This window comes from Oryctolagus cuniculus, chromosome 16 (assembly GCF_964237555.1).
Source record: "Oryctolagus cuniculus chromosome 16, mOryCun1.1, whole genome shotgun sequence".
Taxonomy (NCBI): Eukaryota; Metazoa; Chordata; class Mammalia; order Lagomorpha; family Leporidae; genus Oryctolagus; species Oryctolagus cuniculus.
Window position 1 is genome coordinate 13,165,882 of NC_091447.1, and position 11,813 is coordinate 13,177,694.

The window sequence follows — 11,813 nt, forward strand, 5'->3', positions numbered from 1 at the left end:
TGATTTCTCCTCTGTTAGCTTTATAAGTGGAGGAAAAGGGTTAGAACCAGACTGCAGCCTCTGGGTGCTAAAAAAAGTCAAAAACATTGGAGGCTGTCCAGGGCCTACAGAAGACCATGTACTCTTTATGCTTTAGTGTTAGTCCAGCGAGACTCATGCAGACTTTTGAGACACAGACATAGAACTATAAGATTCTATATGTTTGCCTTGTTTTTGTTTTGTTTTGTCTTTAATTTATTTGAAAGGGAAAGAGATTTTCCATTGGCTGGTTCACTCCCCAAATGCCCGCAGTGGCCAGGGCTGGGTCAGGCCAATTCCAGGAACACGTAACTCCGTCCAGGTCTCCCACGTGGGTGGCAGGGACCCAAGCACTTGAGAGACTTGCTGCTGCTTTCCCAGGCCCATTAGCAGGGAGCTGGATCAGAAGCAGAGCAGCCGCTGCTCCACAATGCCAGCTCCAGCTTGCATTGTTTTAATGCCACCACATGTGTGGTGGTTTGTTATGGCAGTGATAGGACAGTGGTATCTGCTCTCCCAGGCTTTCCTGGGTTCCTGCCTTGGTTCTAGATGCCCAATGCCTGTAGCTTCCCTTGCTAAGGGCACGCCTGAATCTCTGGGCTGATTGAATTTCATGTCTACTTCCCACCTTGGAGTTTTGGACTTCAGGTAGGAAAGAACTGTTTTCCAACAGGAGTTTGACTCCTTGAGTAAAACAGAGACCCTTTCTTAACGAACTTCATTTCTTCTCTGAAAACCTCACCATTCTGTCCTTGACAGCAACGGGCAGCTGCTCAGGTTCGATCCATGAAAGCTGTGACATGCATGTAAATTGCCATTAGCCTAGCAGAAAACCTGTCAGAACTTTTAAATTATTTGCTCCCTTCTCATTTCCTGAAGTGTATGTTATATAAGCCAAATGATTTGTTGAAAATATTTAAAGCATGCAGAATGTGCATGAGTGTTATTAAAAATGGAATTTAAAGAATTCACGATTACCTGGCACCCCTACTCCCCACCCTCCTTAAAAAGAATCAGGCACAAACCATGTTTTTGACAAAGATTCATTTATTTACTTGAGAGGCAGAATGGCAGAGTGACAGAGAGAGGGAGAGAGACCTAGATCTTCCAGTCTCCAGTGTCATTCCCCAGATGCCTGCAACACTGGGGCTGGGCCAGGCTGAAGCCAGGAGGCAGGAAGTATGTCCAGACCGCCCCTGTGAGTAGCAGGAACCCAAGCACTTGGGTCTTCACCTGCTGTATCCCAGGTGCATTAGCAGATAAGGTGGAGCAGAAGCTCAGAGTGGCCAGCACTGTAACCAGGCAGGCACTCCAGAATGTCACAGGTACTGCAAATACTGTTATATGTTGCCTATAGTTATAGTTATAATTGAAGAAAAGGCTAAATTTTATTAGGGGTTCATTAAAATAGGGATATAATTATCTTCCCCATCCATACTTAATGTTCCCAACATCCCAATTTTAGTGTCCTAAGTTGCCATCAAAGAATGCTTTCTAAAGAAACTGATCTTAAAATGTTACTCCTAAATCAAGACATACTTATGTTTTTCTAATTATTAATTTTAATTTGATGAATCACCCACAAGTACATTACATTCTCTGGGAGGAGAAAAAGAGAAATCTTTAGAGGAAAGAAATCATAACAGTAAAGGGATGATGTGCTATTGTTTGTTTATTTATCTGTATCCCACCTTGTTCCAGGAAGGATTTAAGGCGGCTTGTTCCTGTCTAAGTTCCTAGAACTTGGTTAATTAAATCTTCTGAAATATAAATTAAAATGCAGTAACATTATTTGACAAATGGGGCCAAATTATTATCATCTTTTGAATAATTACGTGATTGGGAATGTCTACATCATATTTATCTAATCTGCAATTAAATCATTTATATATGCAATTAAATCATTTATAGCTGCAATACATAAATTCGCATCATCAATAACGGGAAATGTGGCCGATGGCCAAGTGCGTTGCAAGAACAAAATGGACTGTGTCAGGAGGAAGGGTCAGCAGTGATGTTGTAATTGAAATGGTGACAAATTAAACAAGGGCATAATTCATCCTTTCAGCTAGCGAGTGCCACAAAGATCCCCACACTGAACTGGCGCTATTTTGTTTACCCTTTCTACAGATTCTGCAACACACACTCACCTTGAGGCAGCATCATTGTTAAGTGTCGAAGTCATGGGTGTCTAGCTAGTAGCTCATTTCTGCCGGGGCGAGTGTTGCCTTAATGGTGTAAACCTCAATTAGCATTGCTACCACAAATTTCCAGGTGCAATGTCACACCAATTTTAAAAATATTTACTAAGCGCCTAACATGTGCAAAGTATCATGCTAAGGTTTACATAGCAGGAAGACTCTTTGTATACGAATTGTATGGCACACTAGGCAAGTTCTTTCTTTATAACACATAAATAAACCCATACCTGACTCAGCTCTCTGTCTAAAAAATGCTGGATTAAGGCCACACATAGAGCATCCAAAAATCCAGAAGATTTACATAGCACCCGAAGTCTCAGAAACCTGTGGGCCATCAGGCCGCCACCTGTGTCCAAGTCACTGCCTTCTGTGAATTCTGGCAGAAGCCTGTCTTCATTTAATCTTGGCAGAAGACTGGAAGCTCACTGCCGAGGCCTGTGTTGGGTCTTCTGCATACACAATCATGTTCTCCAAGAACTTGTGACGTCCCAGGGGAGATGACGCCGCGCAGCGTGTGGGGTGGGTTGAGGGCCATCTGCACTGTTCCTGTACTCTCTATGGGTCTTCCTCCCTCTTTCCAGCCAGAGGAGGTATCTTCTTCCCTCCTTTTGGAACTGAAGGAGCAGCGTCTCCTCTTCTTGCTGTCCAAGCAAGTGACCTGTGTCCCTGTTGAGTTTACACTTGCACAGAAGGGCAGAAGAAACTGGACTCCAAGTACCCCCAGTTGTCTACACCCAGGACAATGATCTCAGCCTCCAGGTAAGTCACTCTCCCACCTTCCAGGAAGAGGAATGCAAAGCCTGCTTTGAAGGAGCAATGGTGTGAAAAATAGAACAAACCCAGATCAGCACCTCCATCAGGTGGTCTGCCTTCCTAGATGTGACTCCAGTTCTTAAGGAGCCAGCAAAACTAGACTTTGCAATACAGACAATGCTTCCCTGGTGCCTGATGCTGATTAAATTCTCAAAGAAGTGTTTAATAAATGATCTTTGAAGCTAATACCGAAAAGTTAATCAGCAGAAATCAATAGAACTATAATTTTATTACTATGGTTAATAACATTTAATATTGAAGCCAGTTAAATTAGAATGCTTAGATAACTTTTATAGATCAAACTGCATCTTATTTTTCCACTTTTTAAGTAGGGCGACCTAACAAATTCCAGTATGAATACCAGCAGAAGCAGAGAAACTTAGTGTTTTAGCCTATGCAATCTGCCTGAGAACAAATGTGTAATTTCCAGAGACTTATTTGGAATATCAGTGGAAGTTTGTGAATCTTCATCATTGAATTGTGCCTGCTAAATGTTCACTCTGGGTTAGTGACTGTCCTACGTGATTTACATACTGACTTTATTTTGTCCTAGCTACAGTTCCTACTTTTCAGATGTAGAAATGAGGTCGAGGTGGGTCAGACTAGTTGAGTCCCATTTGACAAAGAAGGTGGCAGAGTATCAACAGAGGGCTTGATCAAAGCAATTCTCTCAGAAGAGCTGTTGGAAATTAGTGGGAGCCAGGAGAGTCACCCAAAGCTGTGTTTGCAGGCAGGATTTTGTTTCTACTGTAGAGGAGAGGTTTGGTTAAGTTGGCAATGGCTGGTAGAGGTTATGGACTAAAGCCACTACCCCTGCCCAAGTTATCCATGGGAGTCTCATGGTGCACAGTCAGAACTGAAGCCAACAGAGTCTTCTTATGCTACACAAGCACTTCACCAGAGAAGTGGCCTGAAAGTCATGGTCACTCACAAGTTCAGTCCATTGCACAACCTCAGCTCCATACCTCAGGGTGTTTATAATCCTCCCTACTGGTCAGCTGTTGTTCTAGGCTAGGGACACAGAGATGGAGAAGCTGGCCCGGGAGATAAACCCACAGTGAAGCCCTCCAGGGCTTCCCAGCTCCCTGGATGGAGTTCAGCAAAGTTTCACCTTGTCCTGAATTCTGGACCATGTCGAACTATGTTATAACTGAGCCATTTTAAAGTGTTCGCTTTTCCAGTTGAATTAGAAGTGTATGGTGGTTAATAGGGACTTGGAGCTAAATTGCTGGGGTTACCACTTCTGCCAGGTTGAGCTATGGACTCAAACTCCTGTTTCTTTAGTTCCTTTATTAGTACTTTAAGGGCCACAGTGTTATAGTGCTTTATATGGATTGAGTGACTTAACAGAAAGTTAGTGGGTGTATACACTTATTAAATAACAAGGAGGATAAACCAGCAACTCCAAGTGCTAAACTTGCATAAGACAAATGCCATCAGAGCCCAGCACAAGAAATGCCACCTCAGAGTCTTGGCTATTTACCAGTTAACATGCGACAAACACCAAATCAGATCCAACGATGTGAGACCTTTTCCTTGCTGTAGCGTAGCAACATCAAGCATCTTTTTCTGAAAAAAAAAAAAAAAATTGACTTATTAATTTGAAAGAGTTACAGAGAGAGGGACAGACAGAGCGACATCTTCCATCTGCTGGTCCCCCCCCCTCCCGCCCTGACAGCCGGCAGGGCCACAGCTGGAGCAGGCCAAAGCTAGGAGCTTCACTGGTCTCCCACGTGGGTGTCAGGCGTCCAAACACTTGGACCATCCTCTGCTGTTTTCCCAGGCATGTCAGCAGAGAGCTGAATCAGAAGTGGAGCAGCCAGGATCTGAACCGGTTGCCCATATGGGATGCCAGCATCACAGGCAGCAGCTTTATCTGTTATGCCGCAACACCAGCCCTAACAAGGATCTTTACAAACCCTTTTATTCCTTCAGTGATGCACTTTTCATAGGAGTTAAATGAACAGTCATACAGACCTAAGAGCTTGAACACTTACATATCTAAACTCATTTTTGCCTGTGGAAAATGACATCTCCTCACTGATGCGTGTTAAAATGTTGGCATGAACTGGGGCCCCCTGAACCAAACCACAGACTCGAGGGAAGCATCTCTGAGGGAGAAAGACATTCCGTAGCTTTCTGCAGCACTAGTGCAGGGTGCAACAACAGTTTGCCAACAGCTACAGAAACCCACGAGGGAGACCAGAACCGGAGCAGAGAATACAGTCATTGCTAACTGCGCTCGTTAATCGATTCATCTTGTACTCAATACCCATTGCTAAGTTCCGTGGACATTTCTGGTTTGGTTCAACATCCTGATTGCATTTTTTTCTCCTTTTAAGTGTATTTCATTCAAAACTGTTTCTTTCAATTATTGTATGTCTCAGCAATTAGAGTCCCCAAACGTTTCATGTCATAATAAGGAAATGTAAATAAGTAAAAGCTGCATCTCTGGCCATATGACCTTTGCGTGTTGTGGACTCCAAATGCCCAGGGACCATTTTTAGCTCCTACTTATTCCAGAGCAATCAAAGACTGAATTAACTTTTGAAGAGCAAGCCAGCTGTTCTCACCATATTACTAACCACATCCAATCCAGTTCTTTCATTAAGTAAAGAGGAATTGGAACATTAGAAAACATGTCTTAGAGTTGTTGCTCTATGTATATATATATAATTTTAGAAGTATATCTTGAGAGAACAGAGCACATTTAAAATAGCAGTTCAGCTCGTTGGAAAACACCTTATTCTCATACACAGTGGGGTGGAGAGGCAGGTTAGACCTGGAGAGAAGGATTATCAACTCCTGGAGGGAAGCCACAAAGGGTGGCAGACTAAAACTTCCAAGCCACTGGGAGATATACTGCCAGAATATGAGTGAAAACCACGAGCCGTGTAGACCGGTAGAGGTCAACACAAATAGATCATCAATTGCAGGCACAGACAACAGAGATTAAAGATGAGGAAGTAGAAGGAGAAGCTGGCCAGGAGGCAGGAAGTGGGGAGGAACATGGGAAGAGGCCACTGAACATTCTTTGCAAAAGGTTGGGGTTGAACTGTGGTCATAAAGAGCTGCAGGAAGAGAAAATGACCTTATGTAGTTTGGTCAAACGAGTATATAGTGAAAGTTGCAAGTGATTTACTTAATGGGTGCCAGTTCAAGTCCTGGCTGCTCCACTTCTGATCCAGCTCCCTGCTAATGCACCTGGGAAAGCATCAAAGGATAGTCTAAGTCCTTGGGTCCCTATACCCACATGGGAGATCCAGAAGAAGCTCTTGGCTTCAGCCTGGCCCACTTTGGGCCATTGTGGCCATTTGGGGAGTGAACCAGCGCATGGAAGATCTCTCTCTGTCTCTCCCTCTCTTTCTCTGTAACTCTGCCTTTCTAATAAAAAAATCTTTTTTAAAAGACAAAAAAAAAAAAAAAAAACAGCCAACATTAGGCAAGGAAAGAAGGATGAACCTTGAACAGTGAGCTTCCGTTGTATTATAATAAAATAAAAAAAGATCAGGATTCATGTGTCATATGGTTTCAAGGTGATGCCATTTAAGAGTCAAGGGGGCATTGGCTCAGAATCGGGGACAGAGCCAAGACAGCTAAGGAAGCAGGCAAGCAGAGTGAAGGAGTTGTATAAATACGTTAGCTTAAGCATGTATAATTGAGAATTTTGGGGGTACTCTTCTCTGACCCACTGCTTAGGCAAATGGAAGGTGACTCCCTGTCCCTTGGTTGATCGCTGGTAGGACCAGACATAAAGCACTTAACTACTTACCTACGAAACGTAGCTCTTGGAAGATCAGACTGATTTAACCAAAGCAGCATGCTGAACAAAGCTTGCTTCATTTATGTTCATCAGTCAAAGCTATTGAATCATCAATTATTTTCAATCCCGATCAGTTCCAAGCTTTACAAGTTTCTCAGCTCAGACCCTAACATCCTATACTCTTTCTTTACCTTTGCTTGGTTTTGAAAAAAAAAAAAAGTCAGAGCTGGATTGTAGCAAGCTTCGTGTTCTTCAGTGCTGTCCCCTGGTGTTGGAGAAGCCAGACTAAAGCGTGGGGCTGATTCCTGCGTCAGTGTGGCCTTTGATGGCCTGGAAGCAAGGACAAGTGATCTTGTACTTCTCTTGGATCTTACAAATAACCCAAATTTTTAATTCGTATTCAGAATTACTTCATACTAATCACAGTTGTATCTGGGAAGGGAACTCTTGATCAGGTGAGTTTCGATGTTGTGGCCGACTGGGACAGCCAGAAGTCTCTGTGTGTCCACATACTGTTGTAGCTGCCAGTGGTGTTTCTTTACAAAGGGCTTGCAGAGTTTTCGGAACATGATTTTGTTCTGGTTATACCCACGGAACCTATAGGGCAGCATCTAGGACTGAAACCCCCTCTGGAGAACCCGCCCAGCTTGCCATCAGGGCACTGTGAGTGAAGTTCCAGTTAAGGGACCAGGATCTCGATTGACCTTCAAACCCACATCTCTAGTAAGTCAGCTGCTTTGGCTGAATCCCTATTTAGATGTCGGGTCATTTTACCTTGTGTCTCTCCACCGAAATTCCTCTGATTCATTGTGGGGCACCCTACGCCTTAGAAGACCACGTGGGATTGCTTTTCTCGACAGAGGTTAAAAAGAAAAGTTAACTGCCCAAGTTAAAAAGGAAAATTGTTTCAGGGAGGGAAGAAGAAAAGGTGCTTTTTCACAGCAAAATGGGGGAGCAGTGGGGAGACCAGCAGGAAAGGAAGCGCGAGGCAGTCACACAGGTGGCTCAGCTGGCAGGTAAAACAGCACGTCTTGCCATGCTAATTGATGGGAATTACACCTGTTGTTTCCACCGTTTCAGGAAGGGTTGATCTCCAAGAGAAGGAAACTAGGATAATCCAGTGAGAAACCTGGAACTGCAACGTGAGTCAAGGTGGTGGTCACACCTTGCAGGCTTCTTGGGCTCTTTCTCTCTCTTCCTTGGGAGAACCAAGGGCATGTGGGAAGCACACACCTGGAGGCAAAAGTGCCCCATTGTTCACGAAGAAAAGACTTAGTATTTTCAAAGGAAGTGCATCAAAATGCAGGGTAATGGGAGACTTTTATTAGAAATAAAACACTACGTATACAGCCAGTAACTTACTTACTCCTTGAGGCAAAAGATCCTGTCTGTTCTAATGCCTAGCATGATACATAGCCCAAGCAGCTACTCCATAAATTCCTCTTGAATCGTACAATTTGCTTTTGCAAGTGGACTGATAAAATCTTAAGGGGGAAAAATACTGTTAAAAAAAAAATTCCACCTGACTCAGTGGTCTTTTATCTATCAGGCATTGATTGGAATGTTTTTAATCGGGCTTGTTAAGAGCTATCCGACAGCAGCAGGAATGTTCCAATTAAGAAGTATTAAAAAGCTGGGCACATGAAGTGGCAGTGTCTAGCCTGACATGGGGGCGTGTGAAGGGATTATGGAACTGTCAGTTACTCAGTCAGCCTCCACCTGTCACTCTACCTTAGGCAAGAGGTCTGTGACAGGTAGGCCACAGTTAGAGACAGGATTGTGAATCCTAGACAAGCAAAAGGACGGAAAGCACCACGCAGCTGGGGGCCACTGAATAGGTGGAGTCTCCTGTGTTCAGACTCAGGCTGGTGAGGGAGGCGGGAGTGCGTCTTGTACAGATTCATGGGAACAGTTGAAGATGAATTCTGTAAACCAAAGATGACGTATCCCCATAGTTATGACCACAATCATCTTTTCAGGATTCCAATTGTGGGATTAACAGTATCAGGCTTCATTTATAGGAGTCCTTACTCTTTGGAATTAAGAAATCTGGGGGGCTGGTGCTGTGGCGCAGTGGGTTAAAGCCCTGGCCTAAAGCGCCGGCATCCCATATAAGCACCAGTTTTAGTCCCGGCTGCTCCTCTTTCGATCCAGCTCTCTGCTGTGGCCTGGGAAAGCAGCAGAAGATGGCCCAAGTCCTTGGGCCCCTGCACCCATGTGGGAGACCCTGAAGAAGCTCCTGGTTCCTGGCTTTGGATCAGTGCAGCTCCGGCCGTTGCAGCCATCTGGAAAGTGAACCATTGAATGGAAGACCTCTCTTTCTCTCTGCCTCTCCTCTCTCTGTGTAACTCTTTCAAATAAATAAATAAATCTTTAAAAAAGTTTTAAAAAAAGAAATCTGGTACAGAGGAACCAAATAAAAGCCTGAGAATAGAGTGGAATTATTAACACAAACTTTCAACAAAAGCTAAATGTTAAGAATGACAGTCATCTAAAGCTGGAAGAGGCACTACAGATGACCTGGGGCAGAGGCTTCTTGTTGGAGACACAACAGCAAACAACACAGAGGGCCAGCTTGTCCAAGGTCAACCGGTTGAATGATCTGACTTGTCCAAGGTCATTCGTCCGAGTGCCCTGCAGTACTGGAGCTATAAGGACAAAAAGGATGCTGGAAGTAGTGGTCACAAGATGGTATTTGGATAGGAACTAGCCCTGTGAGTCAAGCTCAATAGGATTTAAAATTTGGGAAACTTGAACTTGGTGGTAAGTCCTTTTGCAGTGTGCGGTGTTGCTCTGGTGTGCCTCACAGTGGACCGCTCTATGGGAGCGGTCAGGGATCTACTCGGCCTTCTTTGCCATAGCCCAGTAGCACGTCACGCCTGACAGATCCCACGCAAAAAAAACAATTAAACAAACAAAAAACCCAGGTTTTGACAACAAAGACTCCAGACGCCAAAGCTGAGATGGCTCTGGGTAGACAGTGGGGGACATTTGGGCTGGTGGTTTTACTTGAAGGCATTTCTGTTGTTGAGTTAGGAGGAGACATTCATCTCCCCTGGGCACGTGGGACACACTGTGCAGCAACGGAGTTCCACTTTACAAATCATTTGACCATTAGCCCGCGCCACGCTGATGCGTCAACAGCGCAAGTGCATTTGCTTTAGTTTAAGGTAGAATATTTATTTTGGATAATGGATTATTAAATAGATATGTATCGTTTATCTCCCCAAGTCCTTGTTTTGAGAATGATTTATAGCACATCAACAGCCATTACAAACGTGTTTGCTGTCTTTGAAGGGGCCGCTCGTTTTATTATGAATGGCTTCCTGAGCAGGGAGAAGCCAGGCTGCGGTGTCTTACGAGAGTTGCCTTATAAGTACCTGGTAAATTACTTATGAACCCCTTCCTGGCAAAATATTCTGAAGCTCAATGAACGGTCCAATTCTGAGTGGCCATTCTGGGAAAGAAGTTACTCTGACATGCGTCTCCCTTACACAAGCTGGTGTAGTTCCTCTGATGGAACTACAACAGAGACTGATTTCCCATCTGAAAATATCAGTAGAGAAGATTTATTCAAATGTGAGGGACATTCCACAGCTGAGAATTTCTCCAGCTTATCTGTAACTTTGTTACTGTTCTCCAAACAAGTCATGTATATGGCTTGTGGTCAAGTACAAGGGGACTTCAAAAACTCAGTGGAAACACAGAATTAGAGCATAAGTTTGTGTTGTGGGTAAAATTGAACTCGGTGCATAATCTTTCCACAATGCACATTTCCATGGGTATCCAGGAGGGTATGCGGCAAATATGGGAATGAGTGTGAAACACAAACTTGATGACAATTATTTGGATTAGTTCTTTGAGAAAAGTCAATTCTGAGGCGTATCTGTACACCCTAATGTACATCCAGATGAAAAATACAGACGCTTGGCCGCAGGATAGCACTGTCAGGTTTTTAATTTCGGGAAGGGTAAACACGGCCAAGTTCTGAAGGTCTACATCAAGGATAGGAACATAATTTTCAAAGTCATGGGCAATGCGGCAGCCCCTTCCCTCAACATAAAACCCAGGGGATGACAACAGCTCATCTCCCCCTAATCCACCAGACACGGAACAATCCTGCCTTGGAGCCTTCCTGGCTATTTGCAACCACACAGGCAGAAGTGGGTCCTGCCAATGAGGTGGGGATGATGTATTTTATTGCTGATACTGTTTCACCTGTACTTAGTTCCACTGACACGGCAAACGCTGCAGCCAATTGTCCTTATTACAGCCCCCGCGTGTTTTCCCCCCTGGCACACTCATGCAGAGGGGGGAGATGTGAGCGTGGAGCGTACTTAACTGCCAGGCTGAATGGCCCTGTAATGTAGCTTCAGTGTGGCATAAATTAAGCTGTCATTTTTTTGGCGGCAAGTGCAGCGAGGCGATTTTCCTGTACTGTAACATTTGAAACAACAATTTTCTGGCTCCAGGACTGACTGACAGTTCCATGGGATACATTCTCAACGTGTGTGTGCTCCGGGGCTGCCGCAGGAAAAGTGCCTTTGGGGGCCAGGCTTTGTCTTTATTAGCAAATCCTGGCTGCTGCAGGGTGGGTGCCTCCCCCTCCTCGCAGCACAGCCCAAGGAGGCGGCCACTGGGCCCAGCAGAAATGGCTCTGGAGATTTGTCAGCTTCCACAAGGGTTTGGAACAGGATTCTCGTATGCAAAAATGGCCTTTTGTCATGAAAATCAGACTGTTTGCTCTCCTGGGTCTGCCTCTAATTGTGCAAAGCCTTTTACAAATACGGAGTTTCCCAAGCTGGACTGAGGTTTGATGGGGAGGAAAACAGTGTTGGATGCTCTAAGGGGCGTCTGGGGGACCGGGAGTGCTACTCCCACCCCGATTCCCACGCTGCAGGTGCAGAAGCAGAAAGCTGCTGTAGGTAATGAGAGGCTCCCGAGGGAGCAGAGCAAACTGCTCTTTCTTTAAATGTCCTCTCTGCTGCTTCGCCTTCCTCCCGCCTGCCCCCACAGGT